General features: G+C 43.5%; 1 long non-coding RNA gene across 1 annotated transcript in view; it reads left to right on the top strand.

The window, feature by feature from the left end:
• Positions 1–14,471, top strand: part of LOC139185654 (uncharacterized) — a 92,468-nt gene that overhangs the window by 59,868 nt on the left and 18,129 nt on the right. The gene's annotated exons all lie outside the window — the stretch shown is intronic.

Genomic DNA, 14,471 nt, shown 5'->3' with positions numbered 1-14,471 from the left:
CTCTGTCTATCAGATCGAATGCCTTGAATCTATTGGTCATTTCTACTATATAATCGTAAGAGATTTGATTTAGGTCATAACTGAATGGTCTAGTGGTTTTCCCTACTTTCTTCAATTTAAGTCTGAATTTGGCAATAAGGAATTTATGATCTGAGCCATAGTCAGCTCCCAGTCTTTTTTTGCTGACTATACAGAACTTCTCCATTCGGTTGCAAAGAATATGATTAATTTGATTTCAGTGTTGACCATCCGGTGATGTCCATGTGTAGAGTCTTCTCTTGTGTTGTTGGAAGAGGGTGTTTGCTATGACCAGTGCATTCTCTTGGCAAAACTGTTACCCTTTGCCCTGCTTCATTTTGTACTCCAAGGTCAAATTTGCCTGTTACTCTAGGTATCTCTTGACTTACTTCTTTTGCATTCCAGTCCCCTAAGATGAAAAGGCCATCTTTTTTGGGTGTTAGTTCTGGAAGGTGTTGTAGGTCTTCATAGAACCACTCAACTTCAGCTTCTTTGGCTTTAGTGGTTGGGGCATAGACTTGGATTACTGTGATATTGAATGGTTTGCCTTGGAAAGGAACAGAGATCATTCTGTCGTTTCTGAGATTGTATCCAAATACTGCATTTTGGACTCTTTTGTTGACTATGATGGCTACTCCATTTCTTCTAAGGGATTCTTGCCCACCATAGTATATACAATGGTCTCCTGAGTTAATTTTGCCCATTCCAGTCCATTTTAGTTCACTGAATCCTAAAATGTCGATGCTCACTCTTACAATCTCCTGTTTGACCACTTCTAATTTACCTTGATTCATGGACCTAACACTCCAGGTTCCTATGCAATATTGCTCTTTACAGCATCGGACTTTATTTTCATCACTAGTCATATACACAACTGGGTGTTGTTTTCGCTTTGGCTCCATCTCATTCTTTCTGGAGTAATTTCTCCACTCTTCTCAGGTAGCATATTGGGCACCTACCAGCCTGGAGAGTTCATCTTTCAATGTCCTATCTTTTTGCTTTTTCATACTGTTCATGGGGTTCTCAAAGCAAGAATACTGGAGTGGTTTGCCATTCCCTTCTCAAGGGGACCTCCTTTTGTCAGAACTCTCCACCATCTCACGTAGTTTGCTCAAACTAGCTAATCATCTCATCCTCTGCCACCCCTTCTCCTTTTGCCCTAGAATGCCAGTAATAGCTGCCAGTGGCAGAATCCTTATAATGTGTTGGCAATTTTTTTTTCATAAGATGTTGTGTTAAACCACAGGAGAACATTTTGACCAACCCAATATATGTCAAGCTTAGTTCTTAGTGTTGTATCTGTACTATTTATTTAACCCTCTGGGAAATTATATGGGGTAGGTTGTTATTATTATTAGCATTATTTTTTTTGGAAGGAAAACCAAAGCTCTGAGAAGTTAAGTAAGTGAAAGGAGCACAGATGTTATAACAACATCAAGCAATATTTTCACTGCTCTCAACATTTTTCCAGGTCATTTCATACTGGACTCCAGTCTGCCTACTTGAAAAGACTCATGCTAATTTTCTGTTGGTCCCTACTTACTTTATTTATATTTTAAAAACAATCTATGCAGAGATTTTCTTGTGCTGTCAGATTGGTTCCGTTAATAATTCCATCTTTCTCTTAATTGACCTTCCTGTGATAATTTTCGGTGTAGTTTTGGTGTGTCTGTGGAGCTGTATCTATTTCGAGTATGGAATCTCAGGGCATATTTATCAATCACATGTGTATGCACATGCAAAGCTCTAAGAATTACATCCACTTCTTGCCCCAGTGTATGCTCCTTAGGGAGGTCTACCCCTTCTTGTGATGTGGGATCTGTCACAGCCTCTATTCTCCAGAAAGCAACACGTTAAGATTTCCTTTAGGCATGTTCTTCTTCCTGCTCAGATTCTGATTTGGATTTTATGTGACAAGTTGGTGAGGCTCCTGACAAAGCATTTGTGCTTAAAGGTGGAGAGCAAAAAAGCACAACCACTTGGATTCTTTGTAAGGAAAATGCACTAACAAAATTCTAAATAATTGTCCTTGTCTGAGTGTTGGATAAAAGCACCATGTAAGAGCATTGAAACTAAACCAATTAGCACTTTCAGATGATGACAACCTGACATGCATTCTAACAAAATGGAACAGTCTGAACCAGTCTTTTGCTGGTACACTGAGGTCAGATTCCCCACTTCTGTGAGAGCCTCTTTTCTTGATGAGTCTGTTTCTCCATTAACCTTTAATGAGTCTCCTTGAAATAATTGTGATACAGGTGTTTAGAAAAACAAACAACAGCAACAAAAACTTTATTTCTTATTGGGCTCCCCTGGTAGCTCAGCTGGTAAAGAATCTGCGTGCAATCTGCTTCAACTCCTAGGTTGGGAAGATCCCCTGGAAAAGGGAATGGCTATCCACTCCAGTAGAATTGCCTGGAGAATTCCACTGGACTGTATAGTCCATTGGGTCACAAAAAGCCAGAGACAACTGAATGACTTTCACTTTATTGTGTAAAAGCAGTAGAATGTTTATAATATTTTTGTTTTTCATAAGGTTGAGAAAAGAAAGACCATATCCATAGAGAAAGGAAGGCTTTGTTTCTTTTACAAGTTGTATATGACTGTTCCTGTAATAGAAGAAACACAAGCTGGAATCAAGATTGCTGGGAGAAATATCAATAACCTCAGATATGCAGATGACACCACCCTTATGGCAGAAAGTGAAGAGGAACTAAAAAGCCTCTTGATGAAAGTGAAAGTGGAGAGTGAAAAAGTTGGCTTAAAGCTCAACATTCAGAAAATGAAGATCATGGCATCTGGTCCCATCACTTCATGGTAAATAGATGGGGAAACAGTGGAAACGGTGTCAGACTTTATTTTTCTGGGCTCCAAAATCACTGCAGATGGTGACTGCAGCCATGAAATTAAAAGACGCTTACTCCTTGGAAGGAAAGTTATGACCAACCTAGACGGTGTATTAAAAAGCAGAGACATTACTTTGCCAACAGAGGTCCATCTAGTCAAGGCTATGGTTTTTCCTGTGGTCATGTATGGATGTGAGAGTTGGACTGTGAAGAAGGCTGAGCACAGAAGAGTTGATGCTTTTGAACTGTGGTGTTGGAGAAGACTCTTGCAAGTCCCTTGGACTGCAAGGAGATCCAACCAGTCCATTCTGAAGGAGATCAGCCCTGGGATTTCTTTGGAAGGAATGATGCTAAAGCTGAAACTCCAGTAACTTTGGCCACCTCATGGGAAGAGTTGACTCATTGGAAAAGACTCTGATGCTGGGAGGGATTGGGGGCAGGAGGAGAAGGGGATGACAGAGGATGAGATGGCTGGATGGCATCACTGACTCGATGGACATGAGTCTCAGTGAACTCCGGGAGTTGGTGATGGACAGGGAGGCCTGGCATGCTGCGATTCATGGGGTCACAAAGAGTTGGACACGACTGAGCGACTGATCTGATCTGATCTGATCTGATAATAGTCCCAGTACTTATGTTAGCATCTAGAATCATGATGCTAATTCAGTGATGACTCTAGTTAGTGGAGTTACATACCTCACATGCTGAGAAGGAGAGCATCATGACAAAACAATGATAAGGAAGAGAGGAGAGAAATGAGAGGAAGAAGCAAGAGGTCATGGAGATCCACCTTTCTCCAGGATCTCACCTGTCAAGCCAAAGGACCCCTCCTCTACTCTCCTCCAGTTGCAGGCCTCCAAGATTATCTACTGTTTTGTGCATCTTTAAATGCTTGCTTCCTGACACACATACATCTTTATCTTCATCCTGTGGTACATGGGACCCTGGTCATGGAACACTTTCCAGGAGATATACTTTCTTTGTTTTAATCTATTTAAAAAATTTTTATTTATTTATTTTTGGCTGTGCTGGGTCTTTGCTGCTGTGCAGGCTTTCTCTAGCTGTGGCAAGCAAAGGCTACTCTCTAGTTGTGGTGCTCCGGCTTCTCATTGCCGTGGCTTTTCCTGTTGTGGCACATGGGCATGGGAGTGTGGGCTTCAGTAGCTGTAGCAGGTGGGTTCAGTAGTCACAGCACATGGACTTAGTTGCTCTGCATACCACATGTGAAATCTTCCCAGACCAGGGATTGAACTCTTGTCTCCTGCATTGGGAGGCAGAGTCTTATCCACTGCGCCACCAGGGGAGTCCTGAGGCATACTTTCTGGGATTCAAATACATACACTGTGCCTTGTCTCAAGAGATTTTTGCTGTTGGGCAAACAAGGCTGTGGTTTCCTTGACATATTTCAGCAATTCAGTGACATGATCGCCGCACAGGTGGTCCCATTCGGTCATCGTCTGTTGAACTGCTGTGATACATGAGTAAGACATGTGAAATTTGACCTAAACACTAGAGCACATGGGTCTGGAAGGAAGGATGGTGCCTGAACTAAATGAAAACCTCTGCAACTTTCCCCTCATTTCCTTACCACATCTCACATTATCTAATGTGAATCTTTAAGGTACTTCTTATGTCAAGTAGTCTCTGTGAGGAACAGTCAGATAAAGATAAACATCTCTTCCTTTGGACCTTTTGCAAAGCAGACCCAATTGGAATGGTCTTTTGTAGAGTCCAAACTCTAAATATCAAGGACTTCAATGCTCAGCTCACTTTCCACTGTGCTGAGATGTAGGGAAAGTTGGCAGCGGGGTTTCTTTTTTGCTTATTTATATTTAATTGAAGGATAATTGCTTTATAGAATTTCATTGCTTTCTGTCAGACTTATGAATGTCAACATGAACCACCCATAGGTGTACATATGTCCCCTCCCTCTCAAATCTTCTTCCCATCTCCCTCCCGATTCCATCCCTCCAGGTTGATACTGAGCTCCTGTTTCAGTTCCCTGAGACATACAGCAAATTCCCACTGGCTATCTATTTTACTTATGGTAATGTAAGTTTTCATGTTACTTTCTCCATACATTTAACCCTCTCCTCCCCTCTCCCCATCTCCATAAGTCTGTTCTCCATGTCTGTTTCTCCATTGGTGGCTGGTTGGTGTTGGTTTAGTCACTAAGCCATGTCCGACTCTTGTGACCCCATGGACTGTAGCCTGCCAGGCTCCTCTGTCCATGGGATTCTCCAGGCAAGAATACTGGAGTGGGTTGCCATTTCCTTCTCCAGAGGATCTTCTCGCCCCAGGGATCAAACCCAGGTCTCTTGCACTGCAGGCAGATTCTTTACCAACTTAGCTACATTCAGTTCAGTTCAGTCACTCAGTCGTGTCCGACTCTTTGCGATCCCATGAACCACAGCACGCCAGGCCTCCCTGTCCATCACCAACTCCCGGAGTTCACCCAAACTCATGTCCATTGAGTCAGTGATGCCATCCAGCCATCTCATCCTCTGTCGTCCCTTCTCTTCCTGCCCCCAATCCCTCCCAGCATCAGAGTCTTTTCCAATGAGTCAACTGTTCATATGAGGTGGCCAAAGTATTGGAGTTTCAGCTTTAGCATCAGTCTAAAAATTACATTTAAAGTAATTTTGACATATATGTTCCTGTTGCTATTTTCTTAATTGTTTGGGATTTGTTTTTGTAGAACTTTAACTTCTCTTGTACTTCCTGACTATATACATCCCTTTAACTGTTGTTATAAAGCTTGTTTGCTTGTACTGAATTCTCTTAACTGCTTGTTATAAAGCTTTTGATTTCTCCATCAATTTTGAATGAGAGCCTTCCTGGGTAGTAATCTTGGTTGTAGATTTTTCCCTTTCAGTACTTTAAATATATCCTGCCATTCCCTTCTGGCCTGCAGAGTTTCTGCTGAAAGATCAGCTGTTAAGGATTTCCCTTGGATGTTACATGTTGCTTTTCCTTTGCTCCTTTTAATATTCTTTCTTTGTGTTTAATCTTTGTTAGTTTGATTAGTATGTGTCTTGGTGTGTTTCTCCTTGGGTTTATCCTGTACGGGACTCTTGGTGCCTCTTGGACTTGACTGACTATTTCCTCTCCCATGTTGGGGAAATCTTCAATTATAATCTCCTCAAAAATTTTCTCTTAACCTTTCTTTTTCTCTTCTTCTTCTGGGAACCTTATAATTCAAATGTTGGTGTGTTTAATATTGTCCCAGAGAGCTCTGAGACTATCCTCAGTTCTTTTCATTCTTTTTACTTTATTCTGCTTTTCAGCAGTTATTCCCACCATTTTATTTTCCAGCTCACTGATCCATTCTTCTGCTTCAGATATTCTGCTATTGATTTCTTCTAGAGTATTTTTAATTTCAGTAATTGTGTTGTCTTTGTATTCTTTAATTTTTCTAGGTCTTTGTTAATTGATTCTTGCATTTTCTGCATTTTATTTTCAAGGTTTTGGATCACTTTACTATCATTATTCTGAATTCTTTTTCAGGTAGTTTTCCTATTTCCTCTTCATTTATTTGGACTTGTGTGTTTCTAGTTTTTTCCTTCATTTGTGCTGTATTTCTCTGTCTTTTCGTTATCTTTTAAAAAACTTATTGTGTTTGAGGTCTCCTTTTTCCAGGCTTCAAGGTTTAATTCTTTCTTTCTTTTGGTTTCTGCCCTCATAAGTTTGGTCCAGTGGTTTGTGTAAGCTTCATATAGGCTGTAACTTGTGCTTGGGTTCTGGTGGTAGGAGGTGAGTTTTTCTTTTCCTCTGATGGGCAGGACTGAGTGAAATGGTAATCCTGTCTACTGATGATTTGGTTTGTATTTTTGTCTGGTTTGTTGTTTGGATGAGGCGTCCTGCACAGGGTGCTACTGGTAGTTGGGTGATGCTGGATCTTGTAGACAAGTGGTTGCCTTTATGGGAGTTCTCACTATTTGATACTCCCTAGGGTTAGGAGTTTTCTGGTAGTCTAGGGTCTTGGAGACAGTGCTCCCATTCCAAAGGTTCAGGGCTTGATCTCTGACCAGGAACAGAGATTCCACAGGTGGTTTGTTATGGCATTAAATGGGATTAAGACAAATACCCAAAAATGAGAAACCAAAGCTGACCCCACACAAATGGCAATTACAAAATCAGGTAAATAATAATTAAAATAATGGAATATACATGCATATGTATAGCCATAAGCAAAATCAAAACAGTCCAATGACAATAAAGTACAGTAGATTGACCCAGTGAACAAAGGAAGCCAAAAATGATATTCACCAATTAAGAATAAAACTAACTAAAGCACAAACTGGAAAGCAAAACTAAACAAAGGTATCAACTGGGGAATAAAGCAATGAAAACAAAACTAACAAATATGGTGAGAAAAAGAAAGAAAGACTAGAAATGCAAAGTTAAATAAAGGTAGATAAGAAGATTTATATATATTAAAGATTAACTGCCAGGGGAAAATAATATTAAAAGCAAACAAAGGAGTAAATGTAGAAAAATAATGTTTAAATAATTTAAAAATTAAAATTAAAAAAGAAAAAGAAAACTCTATAGAACTGCACAAAGCTAACAGAGAGGCAGAAGTTTATAACAGAAATAAAAAGTCTGACTGAAAAAAAAATCTCAAAAGCTTAAATAGATTTCATAGTGCTAATAAAATTGGCAACTACACAGGTGGTCGGGAGGCGGCGAAGAAAAAGAAAAAAAAATCCCAAAGAAACTACAGAACAAGTCAAAATATAAGAATAATGAATGTTTTTCTTGAGTCTCTGCTGTCAGCATCCTTTCCTTTGCTGGGAGTCACAGTCCACCTCACCTGCCTAGAATGCCCTCCAACACTGCTGGTCCTACTCCTTGTGCAGCTGGTGGGAAGGTTTTGGGTCCTCTTCCTCAGCTACACTGCCCCTGAGTTTCAGTTGTGATTTTATCTCCGCCTCTGCATGTGGGTCATCCACTGGGATTTGCTCCTGAGGCTGGCCCTAGAGACTTGGGTCTGCCCCAGTGAGTGCCAGGTGTGGAGGTGGTGTGGCTTCTTGGGTCACAGGGCCCCTGGCAGTACCAGGTATTCAGTGGAGCTGGCACCTAGGGCAGCAGGAAATAAAATATAGTGCTCTAGAAGGGTATGGCAACCCACTCCAGTATTCTTGCCTGGAAAAGCCCCCCCTTACAGAGAAACCTGGCAGGCCACAGTCCACGGGGTCACAAAGAGTTGGAAACAATTGAAGTGACCCCGCGTGCATAGATGCAAGACTTTCTTTTGCCTGTGGCATCTCCGCTTCAGTGAGCATTGAGAGTGAAGCCCCTTGGGTCTTGGGGACCCTGGCGGTGCCAAGTGTACAGGGACATCCACTGCCTCAGCTGCAGGAGTTATGGCTCTATCAGTCTGTTTTCAAGCCTCTAGCAGCTGGCGATCATAAGGCCTCTTTGGCTAGTCTTTCTCCATTAGCTCCACTCGTTCAGGCACTTAGAGGGCTCCCTTCCCTGGGGTTCTCCTCTGTTGTTTGGTGCCTCTGGCGTTTGAAGCATCACCCTGGGTGGGGTCCTACTCTGTTGTTCTGGGCGTCAGGTGCTTGATGAGCCAGCGTTTTGATTGTTCAGCTGCTGATGTGGGGAGAGAGAGAGCCTACGGTGATGGCTCCACCCTTACGCATGAGTTAGCAGTATTGCCTTTCTTCCATGGCTGCCTGGCTTTCTTCCACTGGCATTTCCCACCACAATCTCCTCCCTCATGGCCCCTCAGTCCATCTCTTCACAGTCAACAGTGGGATTGCTCCACAATCCTTACACTCCACCCCTCAGATGCTGCACCTTCTTGGGGACCTGCATTCCTGTCTGGCATATGAAAGCTGTGGCAAGGATTGTCTGATTCTCATTCCATTTAGGCTGCCACAGAACAACTGCTTCACTCTCAGGCTCAAATGTTTCTCCTCTGACTCAGACAATTGCCCCGATGCGGGGATTGGACCCCTGCTTCAGTTCCCCCACCTGCCGAGGGCAGGTCCAGTCCTACTAACACTCCCATTTTTCCCCCTAGTTCCTTTGCCCTATCCAATTTTGCATGGTTCTACATATTCTTTTCCTGTGGTCAGGTACTCCTGCCCAGTCTCAGTTGGTGATCTGCAAGCACTTCTGTGTCTGAAGGTGTGTTCCTGATGTATCTGTGGAGAGAGATGTACTCTATGTCCACCATCTTGGCTTCCCTCTTCAGTGGGGCTTCTTTAGAGTACATTTGCCCAGCTAATGAGCCCCATGAAGCCATCACACTATAAAAGCTGAAGCCCATTTTTCCACTTACATTCAGATAATCCCAGCCACTCACATCATACAAGAATGTGGCAGGACTCCTTCAGCGCTGCCCCCAGGAGATGACAGCCTGACAGCCCATAGGTGCGATGTGGAATTCAGCCCTCCTCCTGCCACCCCTGTAGGTGGGGCCGGCCTTGTGCTGGGGCCTGGACCCTGCTGTGAAATCTCACTGACTTTCCTGGGTTTCCCTTACCAAGCTGGCTTCCAGCCTGCATCTGGCCTCAGGATGCAGCTGCTTTGGGTCTTCCTCACACCAGTAAACCCAGGGTCAAGTCTTTTCCAGCTGCCCCTGTCATGTCTGCTCCTGAGGGACTGGCCCTTGTCAGGTGTGACATATACAAACACATTCGGCTGCAGTGGATTTGGTTTCCAGGGGTTATTTTTAGTTGAAATTAGCACCTCCCCCAATTTCCCATGTTTCTGTGTGCTGTGCTCGGTCACTCAGGCATGTCAGACTCTTTTGTGACCCCATGGACTGTAGCCTGCCAGGCTCCTCTGTCCATGGGAATCTCCCAGCAAGAATTCCTTCCTGCAGTGGATCTTCCTAAACCAGGGAAAGTGGGTTCTTAACCACTAGTGCCACCTGGGAAGCCCAAATCTTTGCTCTTCTATTTTTTTTTTTTTACTTTTTGGTTGCATCATGTGGCACGTAGGATCTTAGTTTCTTAACTAGCGATCGAACCCACACTCCCAGCATTGAGTGCATGGAGTTTAAACCACTGGACCACCAGGAAACTCCCAATAAGGTTGAAAGTGAAAGTGAAAGTCGCTCAGTTGGGTCTGACTCTTTGCAATCACATGGACTATACAGTTCATGGAATTCTCCAGGCCAGAATACTGGAATGGGTAGACTTCCCCTCCTCCAGGGGATCTTCCCAACCCAGGAACCGAGCCCAGGTCTCCCGCATGGCAGGCAGATTCTTTACCGGCTGAGCCACAAGGGAAGCCCAAAGCTCAATAAGGTTGGCTCTTATTAATATTACACTCTCTGAAGAGAAATCCAATTTAACCTTTGCCTTTCATAGACTCTTGGTTTCCTTTCTTCATAACTATTAAAAACAAAACAAAACCCTGGTCCAGTGTGGATGTTCAAAGTGTATTAACTGCAAAGAATTGGTTAGTTAAAATGTCACGGGAAAAATGAACATATTCCACCCCACCATGTTACCTCCTGGAAGATGTCCAGCTCTAAGTATCCATCACCACTGTTCTTTATCTTGTCTTTAAATAAAAATCTTTTCTTGACTGACTGTAAAGAACTTGGGGTTAGAAAAATTAGCAAGTTTAATGTTCGTGCAGAGTCAGAGGCAGTTGTCCCACAGGTATATTTTGGGCTTGTTTTAGCCAAGTCAGCTCCAGTGTTTGATGAGATCAAATTTTCAGCTGTTCTTCCGTAACACAGAGACACAGCACTATAGTGTTCATTTCATAGAAAATAAACCTGAAGTCTCAGGGTTCCCAAGGGCTCTCATCATAGACCGAAGAAAAGAAGAGACCAGAAAGGCATTATTTTTATAACATTCTTAGTTCTGATCTTGGGCTAAGCACAGAGATCTGGGTTTAAATGACTTCATCCAGGATGTGGGATAAAGAGGAATGGAACTGTGGAATATTTGGGATGAAATGTAAGCATTTGGGGAATGTATGTCAGTAGACGTGGCCTCCGTCCTCTCACTGCCTGTCTGGGCGTCCATCCACACCGCAGCACCGTTGAGCATGTATGAGGGAATACGGCCCAGCATTCCAGGGAAACCAAGACGGCAAATTAACCTCCATGCTCCTAGCATAGAGCAGTGCTAAGACGATACATACACAAACAATATAAATGCCAACAGTCGAGACATGAATGAAGACATTTCATAGTCTCAAACTTTGGTTATAATCACACTGTTGGAGCCCAGGGCTAAATTCTGAAATGTGTATGGTAGCACAGTCTGTATGGATACTTGTGTCTGCTAAGTAGTCATTTGTTGCTGGAACCAGAGAGAAGCTCTATTTTATGATCTCAGGCATGTTGAATGTTTATTCTACTAGGAGTTAAAAAAGAATTTCTTTCTTCGTAGTTTAGTTTTTACTCTGAGTTTAATAGGGAAAAAATAAAATGAAGAGGATAAATAGCATGCAAAAGAAGGAACAATAGTGCAGATTATTAATAGTTCCTTATAAATGTTAAGAGTATCAGACATATATTTTCAAAAATGCATTTGAGGGGGAATTCCCTGGTGGTCCAGTGGTTAGGACTCAGTGCTTTCACGGCCAAGGCCCTGGGTTCAATCCTTGGTTTAGGAACTAAGAACCCATGAGCCATGTGGCGCAGCTGATAAATGCATTTGGGAAGCTGAATAGTCGAGGTTCTATAAACTATCGGAATGATCAGCTAACAGGTTGCATGTTGTTCAGTCGCTAAGTCGTGTTGGACTCTGCAACCCCATGAACTGCAGCACATCAGGTTCCTCTGTCTTCCACCATCTCCCAAAGTTTGCTCAAGTTCATGTCCATTGAGCCGATGATGCCATCAAACTATCTCATCCTCTGCCACCCCCTTCTCCTTTTGCCTTCATTTTTTCCCAGCATCAGAGTCACTTCCACTGAGTCGGCTCTTCGCATCAGGTGGCCAAAATATTGGACTTTCAGCTTCAGCATCAGTCCTTCCAGTGAATATTTAGGGTTGATTTCCTTTACAACTGACTGGTTTGATCTCCTTGCTGTCCAGGGGACTCTCAAGAGTCTTCTCCAGCGCCACAATCTGAAAGCATCAATTCTTTAGCACTCAGCCTTCTTTATGGTTGTATAATTGTATACAAAAAATTTAAAAAAACCACATGAAAAATTGTGTCAGTCGATAAGTCAAACACTTAATCCTTTGACAAAATAGGTATGAACTAGCCCAAATCACACCCTTCAGATGGCCGGAAATTCTACTTCTGCAAGAAAAGGCTCAGAGTAAAGGAATTGTAGCGTTTGATGTCCTTGCATGAAAAGGTGTAAGTCAAGTCGTATCCACCTGAAAGGGGCCAACTCTTTATTTTGGAATGGTTTTTAAAAGCCAAAGGAAAATCAACTCTGCCATCTGGTGTATAAACAGGTTATTGCAGCTTTTTTCTTAAAAAAAAAATAAATAAATAACAGCTAACTCAGGTCTCCCTTTACAAAGAATTTTCATGACACCATGATATTCCAGCTGAGTGGTTTTCCCTGGGTAACTGAAGCCTGTTATAGATTTTTAAAAACTTGTTTATGGGAGTATTTCTAAGACAAGAACTCACTTACTGCCCATGGTGAACCCAAAGGCCCCTTTCTTCCGAGACTCAGATGCTCATATGAACATCAGTTACTGCACGGTCCCTCTAGCTCAGGGTTTCCCATGTGGCTCAGTGGTAAAGAATCTGCCTGCCAATGCAGGAGACGTGGGTTTGATTCCTGGGTCAGGAAGATCCTCTGGAGGAGGAAATGGCAACTCACTCCATTATCTTGCCTGGAAAATCCCATGGACAGAGGAGTCTGGCAGACCACATTTCATGAGGCCGCCAAAGCATTGGATATGACTTAGCGACTAAACAATAATGACAACCCCAGACTTAGTGAGAGTCGGCCCTGCCCTCAGGGAAACCCTGGCCTACACTTTTCTGGAGGGCAGCACAGTTGGGAGCTGGCCAGGCTGCTGGGGCTGGGAAACCAGAAACCTGAAGCCATGAGGCAGGGATGGGTCTGGTAGGAAACAGGTGACCTCCAGATGGCGAGGCAAACCTGAAAGATGGGATGGAAGGTCAGCAGGTCAGCTCAACAGGGGACGTTTGGGACAGGAGAAAATGAGGCCCCAAAAGGATGGTGATGGAGGGAAGGGATGAAGGGAGACAGAAGAGCTCTTAGTGGGATTGTTGAGTCATATGGTAATTTTATTCATAGTTTTTTTTAAGGAACCTCCGTACTGTTCTCCATAGACGCTGTATCAATTTGCATTCCCACTAACAGTGCAAGGGGGTTCCCTTTACTCCATACCCTCTCCAGCATTTATTGTTTATAGATTTTTTGATGATGGCCGTTCTGACACATGTGAGTTGATACCTCATTGCAGTTTTGATTTGCATTTCTCTAATAATGAGTGATGTTGAGCATCTTTTCATGTGTTTATAGTCATGAGGGAGGGACATACATATACCTATGACTGATTCATGTTGATATATGGGAGAAATAAACACAATATTGTATAGCAATTATCCTCCAAATAAAAATAAGCAGTTTAATAAAGAAGAGCTCTTAGATGGAGTCCTGTAGCCCTGCCCAGCCCTGGCCCCCACTCTCCTCCACTGAGATCACCCCAAGCCCCACACCAGCTTCATCCTCATTGCTGCCCACGAGGGAGTAGCCTGAGGAGGGCAAGAGGTTGGGTTCAACTGAGTCCCTCCAAATTCACAGCTTAAAGACCTAACCACCAGTTCCCAGAATGTGACTCTGGGTGGCTGCAGATAGAATCAGTTAAGATGAAGTCATATTGGAGGAAGGTGGGCGCTTAATTCAATATGACTGGTTTCCTTATAAAAAATAGAACTTTGGACATAAACAAGAACACAAGGAGAAGACCAAGTAAGCATGAAGGCAGAGATTAGGCGGAACACATTACAAGGCAAGGGCTTCCCTGGTGGTCCAGATGGTAAAGAACCCACCTGCAATGCGGGAGACCTGGGTTTGATCCCTGAGTTGGGAAGATCCCCTGGAGGCGGGCATGACAACTTCACTATAGTATTCTTGCCTGGAGAATTCCCATGGACAGAGGAGCCTGGTGGGCTTCAGTCTACGGGGTCGCAAAGAGTTGCACACGACTGAGCAACTACGCACATATTACAAGTCAAGTCACTAGGAGACACTAGTGGGGGCGGAAGGGCTGGGACAGAGACTCAGTAAGGAGGGACCATGTCTGTGACCCCATGACCTCTGACACCTGGCCTCCAGAACCAGGGACAATACACTTATGCTGCTTGTCATCTGGTGGATGGGCTTTGTCACATCAGCCTTAGGAACCTGATACAGCTGGGGAGGGGGTGGTGATGACAAGGTGAATGGTTGGTTCTTCTTGCCTTCTCTTCTCACACAACACTGGCAGCTGGCATTTCAGACGCGAGCCGTGTCAGGGCAGGTAGGGGCAATGAGGACAGTGTTTGGACCACGAGCAGCTACGTGGACAGCAGCTGGCCTCAGGCTTCCTCCCTGATTCTCTATCCACATGTTGGTCTCTGGGAGATGTTCTCCAGGCCTCTAGAAACGGGCTGACTGGCATCTGCCATAAATTAAGAGGCTTAGGTT

This window comes from Bos indicus, chromosome 11 (assembly GCF_029378745.1).
Source record: "Bos indicus isolate NIAB-ARS_2022 breed Sahiwal x Tharparkar chromosome 11, NIAB-ARS_B.indTharparkar_mat_pri_1.0, whole genome shotgun sequence".
Taxonomy (NCBI): Eukaryota; Metazoa; Chordata; class Mammalia; order Artiodactyla; family Bovidae; genus Bos; species Bos indicus.
The sequence above is the reverse complement of the archived record's forward strand: the minus strand, read 5'-3'. Positions and strand labels throughout refer to the sequence as shown.